Here is a 15,579-nt window from a genome sequence, read left to right as displayed (position 1 = left end):
TAAAGAACTTTTAATGTCTTAGAATGTTGAGTATATGATAAATGAAAAATTCAGGATATAGAGATATATAAGGATTCTAAATATATAAAAGATAAAGAAGGTACACACACACACACACACACACACACACACACATATATAAAACACACATGGAACAATGCAAGAATTAGGGGCGCTGACCTCTGTGCAGTAGAAAATCCACATATAACTTTACAGTAGGCCCTTTGTATCTGCAGTTCCACATCCAGGGATTCAATTGAGCATTGCGTAGTATGTATTGATTGGAAAAAATCTGAGTATAAGTGGACCAGTTCAAACCTGTGTTGTTCAAGGGTGAACTGTACATACATAAATAAAGGACTAAAAAGAACTATAGGGCTTCCCTGGTGGCGCAGTGGTTAAGAATCCGCCTGCCAATGCAGGGGACATGGGTTCGAGCCCTGGTCCAGGAGGATCCCATATGCCGCGGAGCAACTAAGCCCATGCGCCATAACTACTGACCAGTGCTCTAGAGCCTGCGAGCCACAACTATTGAGCCCGCGAGCCTAGAGCCCGTGCTCTGCAACAAGAGAAACCACTGCTCCCCGCAACTAGAGAAAACCTGCGCGCAGCAACAAAGACCCAATGCAGCCAAAAATAAAGAAAAATAAAAATATTTTTAAAATTATAATAAAAATAAAAAGAACTATACCAGCAAGCCTTACTGAGTCTGTTAGGGGGCTGTCAGCCAATTGTCATGTCTCAGTTGGCACCAAGGAATGTTTTGATGTCAGGCAATTATCTTATAAGCTGTTAACCTCAGAAACTTAAGGCCTCACCTCAGATGTCACTTCTATCCTGTAGGAGCCCAGAATGGACTTAATATACATAAATTTGTATACTTCTTGAGTTTTCTTAACCCTAAATACTGCTTGGTGATAACACGTTCTACAACTTTCTTTTTATCTTTTGTGGAAAAAAAGATCTACCTTTTCAAGTTTAAAAGCTTAAGGTATTGTACCAAGATTTGGTGAATAAATTAGTATTTACCATATTGATACATTTTCTGATTTTGATCATAGTGCCCCTTGGCTTTCATGTTTCTCAGTTGAAGATGATTGATTTTAAAATGTAATCTCCAGTGACATCTCCTTCAGCCTCTTAGTTGTTCCATTTACGTATACTTCTCTGGATCTTTGTCAGCATTGCTTTGCCTTTCTGGATTTATGGTAACCAATCATAACTGCATTTCAGATATAGCTAAAATTATGATTTGTTAGAAGGATAGGAAAATATGTTCTGTTCACAGTCTTTTCCTTGTTGGCAGTAGAATTTGCAATCCCTCCCCGCTTTGCATACAAAAATCACATTGTCTTTAGGTAACATTCTGTAATTATTCAAAAATTTCTTTTTTAACTCAAAGGCATGCATCCTTTAGGTACAACTTAGATTTTTTTTCCTGTAAATGCTTTACTTTTCATTTTTCCATGCTGCATGCTGTTAATACCTGCTGTTTTCGTGCCTGCAGTACTTTAGGCGCTTGTATCTCAGCGGGCTCTTAGAGATAATTCAGAGTAAGAATCACCCTTTCATTTAAGTCTGGTCTGGTGCTTAGAAAGCTTGACCTTATGTTAGTTGAAATGTGCCCCTCTGCAGTTTCCACTTTGGGCCTAATTTTGTCTACACGGGAACTGCCTGGAGCGGCTCTAGTTTCTCTTCGGCTGGACAGCCCTGCAGGTATTTAGATACCTTTCATGCTTGCAGAGTATTCTCTAAACTGAAAATACATCCTAGTTTTTGCAAATGTTTCTCATTTGATATACTTAAAATTTTTTTCCACCTCTCAGTTCCCTTATTTTTCCAACTTAGTGCAATATTTCACTGTCAGGAAGCTCATCATTCCATCTGCAAGATGGGGAATTCTCTGTATACCTTTCATATAATTTATGAAAATGTTAAATATAGCATTTCTAAAACATTGCCTAAGATCAGTCGTCTGCTTATACTTCCCGGGGAAGTACCTCAGCGTCCGTCCACCCATAGTTTTCTATGCGTCATGTCCTGTGTAAACCTGCCCCCTTTGCGCAGTACACGGTGTGTCAGCCTCATAAACCACACCCCATCCACGGGAAGGAGTCTCAACTCTGTGGCCACTCAGGCTTTTTAAAAATAACCTTTTATTTAGACTCTTATCAAGACTTTTATAAAAGCCTAAATAAGTTATATACTTTCTCCTCAGAGAATTTGGGTAGACTGGTGTGGTGTGATTTCTTCTTTTAGAAGCCATGTTTGTCTTTTCCTCAGAAGGTTATTTATGCTGATATGTCTTCTGATCTCATCCTCTAGTAGAGGCTTGCCAGTTTGACCGATTTGAAGCTCACAGCCAGAGCCTTTCTCTTGAATAGATGGAAGTTATATTGATGGCATGTTTTTGTTCATTTTTGTTCAGCAAATATTTATTGAGTGCCAAAATATGCCAGGAGTTGAGCAAGGGGCTGGGTAAATGTTGTTGATAAAGGAAAGAGATCTGGATTCCGTCCTCTTATGTCTTATTGGAGGTCACTTCTCTCAGATGACTGTCAGTAGGTTCTTCCTTGCAATTTTATAATTTTATAAATAAATTCTTCTAAAATGCGAGTACTTTGGGACTTCATGACTACCTAGCATCTGATATATTAGTTTGGAAGCATCTTGTTTGTTTAATGATGAATTTGATTCACTGTCAGTGATTCATATGCTTTCAAGTAGAAATAGATTTCTTCCTCATATCTTCTTCAGTAAGTATTGAAGCAAATTACAGTTAGGCCTGTCAGTTGTCTTGCTCTTAATCACTGTTTATACCCTGTTTATCAAGTGCTCCATCCAGTCTTTATTCAACATCTGGCTTTTTATATATTTAAACCACCTCTCTGTGGCTTTGCATTTTCTTGCAAGGTTTATTTATTTATCATATATATATATATATATATATATATATATTTAATTAATTAATTAATTAATTAATTTATGGCTGTGTTGGGTCTTCGTTTCTGTGCGAGGGCTTTCTCTAGTTGTGGCAAGCGGGGGCCCCTCTTCATCGTGGTGCGTGGGCCTCTCACTATCTCGGCCTCTCTTGTTGCGGAGCACAGGCTCCAGACGCGCAGGCTCAGTAGTTGTGGCTTACGGGCCCAGTTGCTCCGCGGCATGTGGCATCTTCCCAGACCAGGGCTTGAACCCGTGTCCCCTGCATTGGCAGGCAGATTCTCACCACTGCGCCACCAGGGAAGCCTTATTTATTATATTTTTTAAAATATTTATTTATTTATTTTATTTAGGCTGCGCTGCGTCTTAGTTGTGGGATCTTTTAGTTGTGGCGCACGGACTCTTTGGTTGCAGCATGCAAACTCGTAGTTGCAGCATGCATGCGGGATCTAGTTCCCTGACCGGGGTTGAAACCTGGGCCCCCTGCATTGGGAGCTCAGAGTCTTACCCACTGGACCACCAGGGAAGTCCCTCTTGCAAGGCTTTAATTGTTGTTTTGCCTACAGAGGCCTTAGTTCTCCTGATCTGCTATAATTTATGGTATTTTATTGCTTTTCCTCATTTTTATTGTCTATTTTGAGAAAAGTTATTTTCCTTCTCCTCTCCCCGCCCCTACTCTCCTCCGCTCCCCCCACACTACTTAAATTTAAACATTTTGTTAGAGCATCTGACTTTTTTGCTTTCTTACAGTCAAGTATTTTTAAAGTCCATCTCTATGCTTTGTATTACACGTTTGCCTTTTAAACATAACTTTAGTTTTATCTAGCCAAAGTCTAGATCTTCCTTCTAAAATTGGGTAACCATATAATACATTTTTAGTTTTTCCTGACTTTACAGAATATTGGTTAAGTGTGTTTCTTATCTCTATTACTAGTGAGTCACATATGTCAGTTTCTGATTATAATTTAGAACCAAGTTCTGTTATATGTGTATGTCTTAGTAGGTTCTAATTATTTTTTTTTTGAGAAAGCATTTATTGTGTTATTTAAATTTTTATATCAGTTCCCTTCAAAGAAGTTTTGTAGTGTTGAACACACAGATTCTTGAACCACACATCATTGTTACTATTGTAGTTTTCAGGTTTCTGAATCATTGAGCTTTAGAGTTGAAAAGAAACCTTGGTTTAAGTTAGTCAGGCTGTTTTGTTTTCTACATGAGGAAACTGAGAGCAGTGAAGTCATTTGCCCTAAGTCACATCGCTGCTTGGTGGTAGAACTAGAACTTGAATGCCAGTCTAGCATTAATCACATCAATCTGTTGATTGCTAGGGGATATTTCATCTGCTAATCACATCTATATTGATTGGACCATGAAACAAAAATAAATTGTTGATTTATAGGGGCAAAAATAAAATGATCAGTCTGGCTCGGAAATGAGTTGACTGATCAGCATATTCTTTCCTGTTCAGCACATGCTTTTCCTCTCAGATCCTGTATTTGTGAACCAGGGCAGTTTTCTTTATACTCCAGGTAGAACTGGGAATGACAAAGCCAAGTTTTTTCTCTTTGAACTACCCTTTTACAGAAGCCTTGCCAACCATCTGTTATGATATTCTTTGGGCAGAGTATAGTATTGCTACTTTTGTTTAAGCTTTTAAAATAATAATACATTCCAATCCTATCTCACTGAAGATAACTCTTCCAGGAATAGGATTTTGTGTTCTTTAAACTCTTCACTGGCTTACTGATGTCCTAGTTTGTATCATTCCTATAGATGACTGATTTTATCTATGACATGTTGTATCTTCCTCATTTCATTCTTACATAAAGTAATTTAGAATAATTTACTTGAGTAAGTTGAATAACTTGAGTTTGACGAGGACCTAACTTTTGCTTATATATACTGCTGGCAATGAGGTTGCAAGTGTAACATGGAAGCATATTAGTGCTCTGAGGTAATCTCTCAAGTGGAAATAAATTGCAGAATTACGGCTTGTCTTCTGATATTTTTACAAGTAGTTTAACATTTTTTTTGCACAGTGAAGTTTAGAAATTAAGTATTATTTTGGCTTCATCTTTTTTTTTTACAGCTTTACTGATACTCATTTCACATATCATAAAATTTACCCGTTTGAAACATACCATTTCTTTTTAGTGTATTCACAGAGTTGTGCATCCATCACCACAAACTAATTTTAGAACATTTTCAACACCCCCAAAAGAAACCCTATATCTATTAGTAGTCACTCTCTATTTCCTTTTGTCCCCTAGCCCCTGGCAGCCACTAATCTAGTTTCTGTCTCTATGATTTGTCCTTGCTGGACATTTCATATAAATGGAATCATACAGTATGAGCTGTTTTGTGACTAGCTTCTTTCACTTAGCATGTTTTCAAGGTTCATCTGCATTGTATCATATATCAGCTTTTCATTCCTTTTATGGCCGAGTAATATTCCATTGTATGGATATACCCCATTGTGAGGGTTCCAGTTTCTCCACATCCTGTCAACACTTGTAATTGTTTATCATTTTGATTATAGCCATGCTAGTGGGTGTGAAGGGGTATCTCATTGTGGTTTTTTCTTTTTCATTGCGGTTTTGAATTCATTTTTCTGATAGCAAATGATGATGGGCTCTTTTCATATGCTTATTAGCCATTTGTGTGTCTTCAGAGAAATGTCTATTTCTGTCACATTATTTGCCATTTTTAAACTCCATTGTCTTTTTATTGTTGAGTCCTAAGAGTTCTTTATATATTCTGGATACAAGTCCCTTGTCACACATGAATTTTAAATATTTTCTCTCATTTCATGGGCTGTTTTCACTTTCTTGATGGGGTCCTTTTTTTTTAAAATTCATTAATTTATTTATTTTTGGTTGCGTTGGGTCTTTGTTACTGTGCATGGGCTTTCTCTACTTGTGGCGAGCAGGGGCTACTCTTTGTTGTGGTGCACAGACTTCTCATCGTGGTGGCTTCTCTTGTTGTGGAGCACGGGGCTCTAGGCTCGTGGGCTTCAGTAGTTGTGGCATGCAGGCTCAGTAGTTGTGGCTTGTGGGCTTAGCTGCTCTGTGGCATGTGGGATCTTCCTGGACCAGGGCTTGAACCTGTGTACCCTGCATTAGCAGGGGGATTCTTAACCACTGCGCCACCAGGAAAGTCCCTTGATGGGGTCCTTTAATGCACAAAATTTTATAATTTTGACGAAGTTCAGTCTACTTATTTTTTCTTGTCATTTGTGCTTTTGGTACCATGTCTAAAAACCATTGTGTAACCCAAGATAATGAAGATTTATTCTTGTTTTCTTCTAGGAATTTTATGGTTTTAACTGTTATATTTAAGTCTATGATACATTTTGAGTTAATTTTTGTGTATGGTGTGAGATAGGGGTCCAACTTTATTCTACTGCATGTGAATATCCAGTTGCCCCAGGACCTTTTGCTGAAAAGACTATCCAACCCCACTCCTACCTCACTTGCCTCCCATTGAATTGTCTTGGCGCCCTTGTCAAAAGTCAATTGACTGTGAATGTGAGTGTTTGTTTCTGGACTCTTAAACTATATTCCATTGATTTATATGTCTATCCTTATGCCAGTACCACACTGTTTTGATTTCTATAGCCTTGAATTAAGTTTTGAAATCAGGAAGTGTGAGTCCTTCAACTTTGCTCTTCCTTTTCAAGATTGTTTTGGATATTCTGGAATTGAATTAATATGTAGATCAATTTAGGAAGTATTGCCATCTTAACAAAGTTACATCTTCTGATCCATGAACATGGGATGCCTTTCCACTTAATTAGGACTTCTTTAACTTCTTGTGACAATTTTTGCAGTTTTCAAATCATAAGGTTTATATTTTCTTTGTTAAATTTATTTCTAAGTATTTTATTCTTTTTGATGCTATTATAAATGGAGTTTTCTTAATTTCATTTCAGATTGTTTGTTGCTATTGTATCAAAATACAATTGGTATTTATTTGTATAGTGATCTTGAATTCTGTAACATTGATGGATATGTTTATTAGCTCTAATAGTTTATTTGTGGGTTCCTTAGGATTTTTTATATACAGGATTATGTCATGTACAAATTGTAGTAGTTTTACTTGTTCCTTTGTAACCTGAAAGCTTTTAATTTCTTTTTTTTTTTTTTTTTTGCTGAATTGTCCTGGCTAGAATCTCTAGTACAGTATTTCTTTAAAAATTTTATTTATTCATTTATGTTTGGCTGCATTGGGTCTTCAGTGGGCTTTTCTCTAGTTGCAGAGAGTGGGGGCTACTCTTTGTTGCAGTGTGTGGGCTTCTCATTGCAGTGGCTTCTCTTGCTGCAGAGCATGGGCTCTAGGCGCACGGGCTTCCATAGTTGTGGCACACGGGCTCAGTAGTTGTGGCTTGCAGCCTCTACAGCACAGGCTCAGTAGTTGTGGAGCATGGGCTTAGTTCCTTTGTAGCATGTGGGATCTTCCCAGACCAGGGCTCAAACCCGTGTCTCCTGCATTGACAGGCAGATTCTTAACCACTGTGCCACCAGGGAAGCCCTCAAGTACAATGCTGAATAGGAGTGTTGAGAGCAGACATCCTTGTTTTGTTCCTGGTTTTAAGGAGAAAGTATTCAGTCTTTCTCCATTAAGTATGATGTTAGTTGTGGGTTTTTCATAGATGCCTTTTCTCAGGTTAAGAAAGTTTCCTTCAATTCCTGTGTGTTTTTATCATGAAAGGGTATTGGATTTTGTCAAATGCTTTTTTTGTATCAATTGAGATGATCATGTGTTTTGTTATTTTTTGGGTTTTTTTTGCGCAGTATGTGGGCCTCTCACTGTTGTGGTCTCTCCCGTTGCGGAGCATAGGCTCCGGATGCGCAGGCTCAGTGGCCATGGCTCACGGACCCCGCCGCTCTGTGGCATGTGGGATCTTCCCGGACTGGGACACAAACCCTTGTCCCCTGCATCGGCAGGCGAACTCTCAACCACTGCGCCACCAGGGGAGCCCGATCATGTGGTTTTTATTCCTTATTAATGTGATGTATTACATTAATTGACTTTCAGATATTAAACCAACCTTGAATTCCTTGAATTAATCACACTTAGCAAAGGTGTACAATCCTTCTTATGTTGATGGATTCACTTGCTGGTGTTTTGTTGAGGATTTTTTACATCTATATCCATAAACGATATTGGTCTGTAGTTTTCTTGTGCTGTCTTTGTCTGGTTTTGGTGTCTGAGTAATAACAGCTTTATCAAATGAGTTGAGATGTATTCTCACTTCATCTTGAAATAATTTTGGTTTAATTTTGGACATTCATTTAGCAATATTAAATTCTAATTGCCTAATTACTGAATGAAGATAATAGTTAATACAACTAATGTTTAAGAAATTATGAGTTATTAAATTTGTGGCAATCACAAGAAATCTAGAAGCCTTCCCACGGGGCAAGAGCAAATATTTGAGAATGAAAGAAAGATGTACGGCTTCCCTGGTGGTGCAGTGGTTAAGAATCTGCCTGCCAATGCAGGGGACATGGGTTCGAGCCCTGGTCCGGGGAGATCCCACATGCCGCGGAGCAACTAAGCCCGTGTGCCACAACTACTGGGCCCATGTGCCACAGCTGCTGAAGCCCACACTTTCTAGAGCCCGTGCTCTGCAACAAGAGAAGCCACCTCAATGAGAAGCCTGTGCACTGCAACAAAGAGTAGCTCCCGCTTGCCACAACTAGAGAAAGCCTGTGTGCAGCAACGAAGACACAATGCAGCCAAAATAAATAAATAAATAAAATTAAAAAAAAAAAGAAAGATGTAGAATTAAATACAATTGGACTAGGTCACAAATTTTCCTTTTCTTGACCTTTTCCCTATCTTGAGGCATTCAGGGTAGAGGTACCAAGTCTGGCACTTGAGATCCTTGTCTCCTACTTGGTTCCCTTAACCTCTTCTCTTAGTTTTATTTTTGAGGTACTTGTTTTGTTACCTCATTCTAGTTATGCCATAAATAACACCTAATTTTAGCATTCTTAGGGTGGTCTACAAAAGCTTCCCAAAAGGGCCAGAAGAGAGTTGAATTGGAAGCATAAAGCACTAAAATTTTGCTGATTGTTCTCTTACTACTTCTTGGCTTTGAATTACTGTTTAAAATATCAGTGGATAGAAAGGATTTTTTTTTTTTTTTTGGCTACCACGTAGTTTATGATGGTGACTTAGCATTTTTTTCCAGGGGTACTATAGTGTTTAGCATCCAGTAGACACTCAGTAAATGTTTATGAATGATTGGGAATTAATGATAGGGCTTTAAGGGGATATCTAGTTTTATTGAAAAATCAAAGAAAGTCATTCAAGGCAGGAATACAAATATTACTGTTGTCATGTTATAAAAATTCAATGCCCTAGCCTAAATGTTAACAGCAAGATCACATTTTGACATTGCCATCATAGAAATTCTAGGACGTGTGAGTAGGTTTTCTCCTCCTCTACACAGAAGGATTTTTTTCTTCTTTATACCGTAAAAGATATAGTTTCATCAGGCTATTTGTTGTTGCTGTTGTTCTATTAGTTGAGGCTAGAGCTAGATCATTTGAGACAATTTTGTTAGATAAATTTGTTTCTAAATTTGATTGTGAGAATTTGGAATATGGCTGAAAATACTGAATATTATGTTCTATTATTTTTTTCAGTCTAATTCAGAAATGAAAAAAGATTGCTGTTAAGAAAATTATATATGATTTCGTAGTAAATGAGTGACAGAGATAAGACAGGGGCTTTAGCATTTCCTGAATTCCAGTCATGTTCTCTCAGTAGCTTATGGTCTCATTTATAATATTGTACCCACAACAGTTTTTACATCAGGTGTTTTCAGGTTTCATCATCTGTATAAAGGGACTACACGTTCAGGGTTTTTGGGCATGCATATTTATCTACAATTGCTTCTCCTAAAGTACTGTCAAGATCTGGGGTTGTCCAAAGCAGCTTGTCACAAAAAGAGCATTTCTCTGAAGACTCCTTCTCTATCTTGAAAAAATGAGAATTTTGCATGTTGTTCTGTAATATATTTGTGTTTAACAAAGTGTATCTGATTTTACTATAATCTTTGATTAAATCGACACTCCAGCAAGATGTCTCCTGTCTATTGAGCGGCTTCAGTTACTTCCTAGTCCATAGCTGTATGCTGCACACTACATGAGAACCCAGTTCAGGAATCCAGGAATCAGTGGATTTAAAAAGTAATGTCCTTTACAAGAATGGTGTGCCTCTCTATTGGAGGGAACAGGTGTGATGTGCTATCTCCATAATCCCTAGGTTCACTATGCCATCGGAGCAAGATTTTAGAAGTTGCATCTTAACTTTGGACTCAGCAACTCACTTAAAAATTTCTTTTAAAATGCCTTTTGCCTTGTGCACTTGTTGCCTCCTTTTCTCTGTGAACATTTTTTCCCCTTCTGACTATCAGGCCCTCCACAACTTGGGTGCTCACAGCTGCCTTGAAGTTCTCCATGTTTACCTTTACGTATCATTTGGAAAAGAAGCCAGGCAGTTTCTTGGTAAATTTGGGGCATGTTCCTGACATTTATTATCTGATACAGTGTTTAGGTCTTATGCAGATCCTTTCATCTGACATTGCCTTATCTGCAAAATCAGTATATTAAAATACTCCTGTTATGTTTGGTCAATTAACTTTTTCGGTTAATTCTAATTATTGGAGAATTTTAAAACGTTCTATACTAAAGTTCAAAGCATTAGAATTTATTAAAATCCACCTAAATAATCAGTTTATTTAATCAGTAGTTTTTTGTATGTTTGTTTAATTTAACTCCTTGAGAAACTTTATTAAAATATTCATGTAAAGTTCTGGTTAAACTGCGTGTATTAGAAGTCAGTGCTTGTGTACCTACTTTGAAATCTGGGACTGCAGAGGAGAAAACCATCAATCTTGGATGTTAAGTCTTAACATAGCTGATGGCCTGGGAGAACCTGACTTGTTTCTTTAAGTGATACAGTTGTATTCAGTTGAATTTTAGTACTGTCTTCTTAAATATCCCCAAATAAATTATTTCTAGATTGAGGAGTGCTTTCAGGGTTAATCTGTAACTTTAGTTACTGTTCTCAGTACTAACACGGTTAAATCATGAGTCTGCCTAAAGATTAGTTTTTCTTCTCAATGAGTTATTGGATCACTTCTATGGTGAGATGGTAAGATAGTACCTTTCTCTAAATTCCAGAGCCTATATATCTTTAGTATGAGGAAGAAAATTATCTTGTTTTTGGGTGGGATTGAAACTAAGGAATACCATGCATTCTTATAATACTTTGTCATTGAAAAGTTTTTCAAATGCCTTAAGTTGTTTAATCTTACTGCAAGTTTCTCGCTATTGGACTGAATAAGAATATATGATATTGTGAATTAGTTGAGACCTCCATTTAGTGAAAAAAATCTTGATCTTTGTGCTTTATTGTAAACAATGTGAGGTGCTTTATTGTAATCAATGTGAGAATTTTCTCTTACTTACCTTTGGCCAAATCTTGATACTGGTGAAACTGAATTGGTAGTATTGTTCAGGTTTAATACCTTTGTCATGTTTGCACTTCTTACTCTCCAGGTGAGTAGCATGTTTCTGTTGGGAGGCTCTAACTCTGGAAGGCAGGTGATACAGTGGGGAAAGTGAGAATTGGAGACTGACACCTGGATTCCAGCATGTGTTCCAGCTTTGGCTTTGGCCAGTCTCCTAACTATTTTCTCTTGGCTTCATTTTTTTTTTTTTTTTTAACAAATGGAATGCCTTCACTTTTATTAATTAATTAATTTATTTTTGCTGTGTTGGGTCTTCGTTTCTGTGCGAGGGCTTTCTCTAGCTGTGGCAAGCAGGGGCCACTCTTCATCGTGGTGCGCGGGCCTCTCACCATCGCAGCCCCTCTCTTTGCGGAGCACAGGCTCCAGACGCGCAGGCTCAGCAGTTGTGGCTCACGGGCCCAGTTGCTCCGCGGCATGTGGGATCCTCCCAGACCAGGGCTCAAACCCGTGTCCCCTGCATTAGCAGGCAGATGCTCAACCACTGCGCCACCAGGGAAGCCCTGGCTTCATTTTCCTGATAATAAAATCTGGAGGTTTATATTAGATGGCCTTCCATAGTCCTTCTAATATCCAAAATTCTTTTATTTAAATTTCCCAATTTTGGTTCAGTTTATCCTGGCTTTCTACTTCACATTTAGCTGGCTGAATATTAACATGAGAGCATGCACCAATTTCAGTTTAAAAATGTTTCTTCCATGATATAATTTTAATATTGTCTTATATAGATTGATGTGTTCATTTCTGTGATATCTGGACTAGGTCCCTGGGATGCAATGGCAAATAACAAAAACTGGGTCCCTGTCCTTTTGAAACTAAATGGTTTAGGCTTTAGGACTTTCTCTCCTGAGTTACTTTAATAATTGCTTTTTTTTTTTTTTTTTTTAAGTACAACATAGAATAATCCCTTGTCCTTTTGAGATTGGTTCGGACATATGAAATACTGAATTTGTGTTAGAATATTCTGATTAGGAATTTCTGGGTTGTTAGACGATATATGGTGAAGAAGTTAAAGAGTGCCTTTTTGGAGTGTGTTTATTATATAGATCAGGGTAATAAATCAGAAAAGTTGGAATAATCATAGTTCCTGCTTTTAAGAGCTTTGAGGCTGGCTTTAGGAGGCAAGATTGGTATATGAAAACAACCTCAGAGGAATTGCAGAGAGCATTTAAACAAGAGCAGGGTAATACAGTACCAATTATCCACATTATTGTTATTATTACTGTTTTCTTTTTCTTTCGTTCCTATTCTATTATTTATCCGGCTTGCAGAATCTTAGTTCCCCAACCAGGGGTTGAACCCGGGCCCATGGCAGTGAAAGTGCCAAGTACTAACCACTGGACTGCCAGGGAATTCTCTTATTACTGTTTTCTTGAAGGAAAAATAAATTAGAGGTGGATTGGGGGAGAGGAATGAACAAGGATTGGTGGTGAGGAGGGATGGTCCTCTTTTTCAGGGCAGAAAGAACACATAGATAAAGACATGAATGGGTACAGAGTTGTGTATATGAGGAAAGGACTGGTCTATAGGTTATATAAAATATGACAATATAAATTATCCATAAAGTATTTTAGAGTATACAAATACTCTAAAATATGAGAAAATAATCAGTATGTTTTTGACTTCAGGTATAGGAAACCTAATTCAAATTGGCTTAAACAATAAAGAAGTGTTTGTTGTTACCTTGGTCTCATGTAGCTGGAAGTCCAGAAGTCTTGCAGATGTCAGGATTGTTTGATATAATCATTTAATGCTGTCACCAAGGACCAAGGTACTTGCTAGTTCTCCATTCTGCCCTTTTTGATGTTGGTGGCATCTTCAGGCTTGCTGTAAGGTGACTGTAGCAGTGTGAAGTGTCATGTTCAGCATTACCTGAAAAGGGACTGTTTCTTCCTCATCTCATCTTTAGGACTGAAGAATCTTTTCTCTCTTGGAGGCCTTCCAGTGGGCTTCCACTCGTGTCACGTTGGCCAGGATTACATTTCATGCCCATTCCCAACCAATCATTGGCAAAGAGAATGGGCTGAAACTAATCTACTAGGATAGAGTGGATATCGGAGGACAGTCAGTCACAGTGACTATTCCAAGAATGATTTGGAAAATGAGTAGTATGCGTTTTTTTAAAAAAATAAATTTATTTATTTATTTAGGCTTCATTGGGTCTTTGTTGCTGTGTGTGGGCTTTCTCTAGTTGTGGCGAGTGGGGCCTACTCTCGGTTGCAGTGCGCGGGCTTCTCATTGCGGTGGCTTCTCTTGTTGCGGAGCATGGGCTCTAGGCGCACGGGCTTCAGTAGTTGTGGCATGCGAGCTTCAGCAGTCGTGGCACGCGGGCTCTAGAGTGCAGGCTCAGGAGTTGTGGCACACGGGCTTTGTTGCTCAGCGGCATGTGGGATCTTCCCACTGCGCCACCAGGGAAGCCCGTGTGTGTGTGTGTGTGTGTGTGTGTGTGTGTGTGTGTGTAATCAGCCTTGACATCCACTGTGTTTTGGGGGGAGATTTTAAGAAAATGTATTTGTCTAAGATTTTTGTGTCTGTAGTAGCTCACCTTTGAGTGTCCTTATTTGGAAAAATTGGTGTCTGAGCAGAAAGACATCTGATTCGAGATAACAATGTAAAAGAAATTGATTTAAGCGCCATAAACACTGTGAACTCCCTACTCTTGGGCTAAGCAATGAGAAAAGGGGAAAGTGGGGATTTACTTTTACCCAAAATGCATGTTTAAAAATGAGCATTTCCACCTCTTTCTTAATCATTTGAAAAGAATGTATTTTATAACCTTGGTTATTTGGGGGCCTAATTAAATCTGACACTTGAGTTTTAAGAATCGAAGCAGTAGTAAAATTAATTATTTTGTGGTGAGTGTCTTTGAACATAATATTTAAGTATACACTGCAAAGGGCTATGCCTTATTTGGTATTTTCATTCTGCTCATTTGGATTTCAGAATCCTCACATTAGGGCTCTAGTTCGCCATCTGTTGGTTTTAGAATTGTGTTCAACACTTTCTGCTATATTTTGTGGAATAACTATTTATATGGAGATGTGTGTATACATTTTTCAATCAACTAACCCCCCCCCCAGGATTATAATTTAAAAAGCCAAGACTAGGATCTCTTTTGGATGTGTATACAAATATGTATACATATTTTTTTTTTATTCTTGTGTAATTTGACCCTGTGACATTCTTTTGATATTTGAGAACCATGACTATGATTAAGAGTGTGATTTTAAGGGTACAAATGGAAATATAGGTGTAGATGCTGTAGGAGCTAGTGAGTTAAAATTTGTGGGAGGACAAGCTGTTGGGCTGTTTTTTGGCCTAACAGAAGTGACGCATACCACCGGATATTGGTTTTGGTAAGCCACAAAAAAGTATTGAGCGTTTCTCATCTTCCTTTTTGGTAGTAGAGCATACATACCTTTCTCATCTGCTGCATTTGATGATTTAATTGTTGGAAACATTTTTGTTGTTGTTCTGTAATTTAAAGTAATATTTTGATGAATACCAGAGTTCCTTTTTTAAACCTCTAAGCACTGAATTCATCTTTTGGCAACCTTTTCTTTCGTTTTAGAGGATAGTGGATTATAATTTGTGTAAATGTGACACTTCGCATTATATTGCTGAATTTTTTTAACCTAGAAAAACTTCCATTATTTTAAGGCCCTATTTTGGGAAAGGAATAAAATACTGTACTGACAAACTGGTCATGAGAAATGATAAAGTGCCACCACTTTAAACCAACTCCGGTAGGAAAGTGGAAGTTTGCTTTTTGTCGGGAGATTTGGGTTTCTCTGTGGAGTTCTTTGTTAAACTTTTAGCATAGCAGTGAACTTCCTTTTGGTGGAGACAGGAAGCATAAATACTCATTGTGTAATGCCATTTGCCTGCTTTGGTGGATCCGCCAAGCCGTGACACCCAAAACCAGACGCGTGCTTCTTAACGAAAACTACAGTTCCCAGCGGGCCTGGCGCTGGTGGGCCATCTCTTCCCCTCTCGCTCCCGGCTGTCCCTTCCCGGGCTGGCCCGACGCGGGCCCTGGCCCGCGCCTGCGCAATGAGGACGTGCGCTTTTTTTTTTTTTTTTTTTTTTTTTTT

General features: G+C 38.2%; 1 protein-coding gene across 3 annotated transcripts in view; it reads left to right on the top strand.

The window, feature by feature from the left end:
* KANSL1 (KAT8 regulatory NSL complex subunit 1) overlaps positions 1–15,579 on the top strand; it is a 168,152-nt gene that overhangs the window by 11,659 nt on the left and 140,914 nt on the right. The window lies entirely within an intron of this gene.

This window comes from Monodon monoceros, unplaced genomic scaffold (genome assembly GCF_005190385.1).
Source record: "Monodon monoceros isolate NGI ecotype Baffin Bay Population unplaced genomic scaffold, NGI_Narwhal_1 Super_Scaffold_9, whole genome shotgun sequence".
Taxonomy (NCBI): Eukaryota; Metazoa; Chordata; class Mammalia; order Artiodactyla; family Monodontidae; genus Monodon; species Monodon monoceros.
Note: the sequence above shows the minus strand (reverse complement) of the source record. Positions and strands in the feature narration are given on the sequence as shown.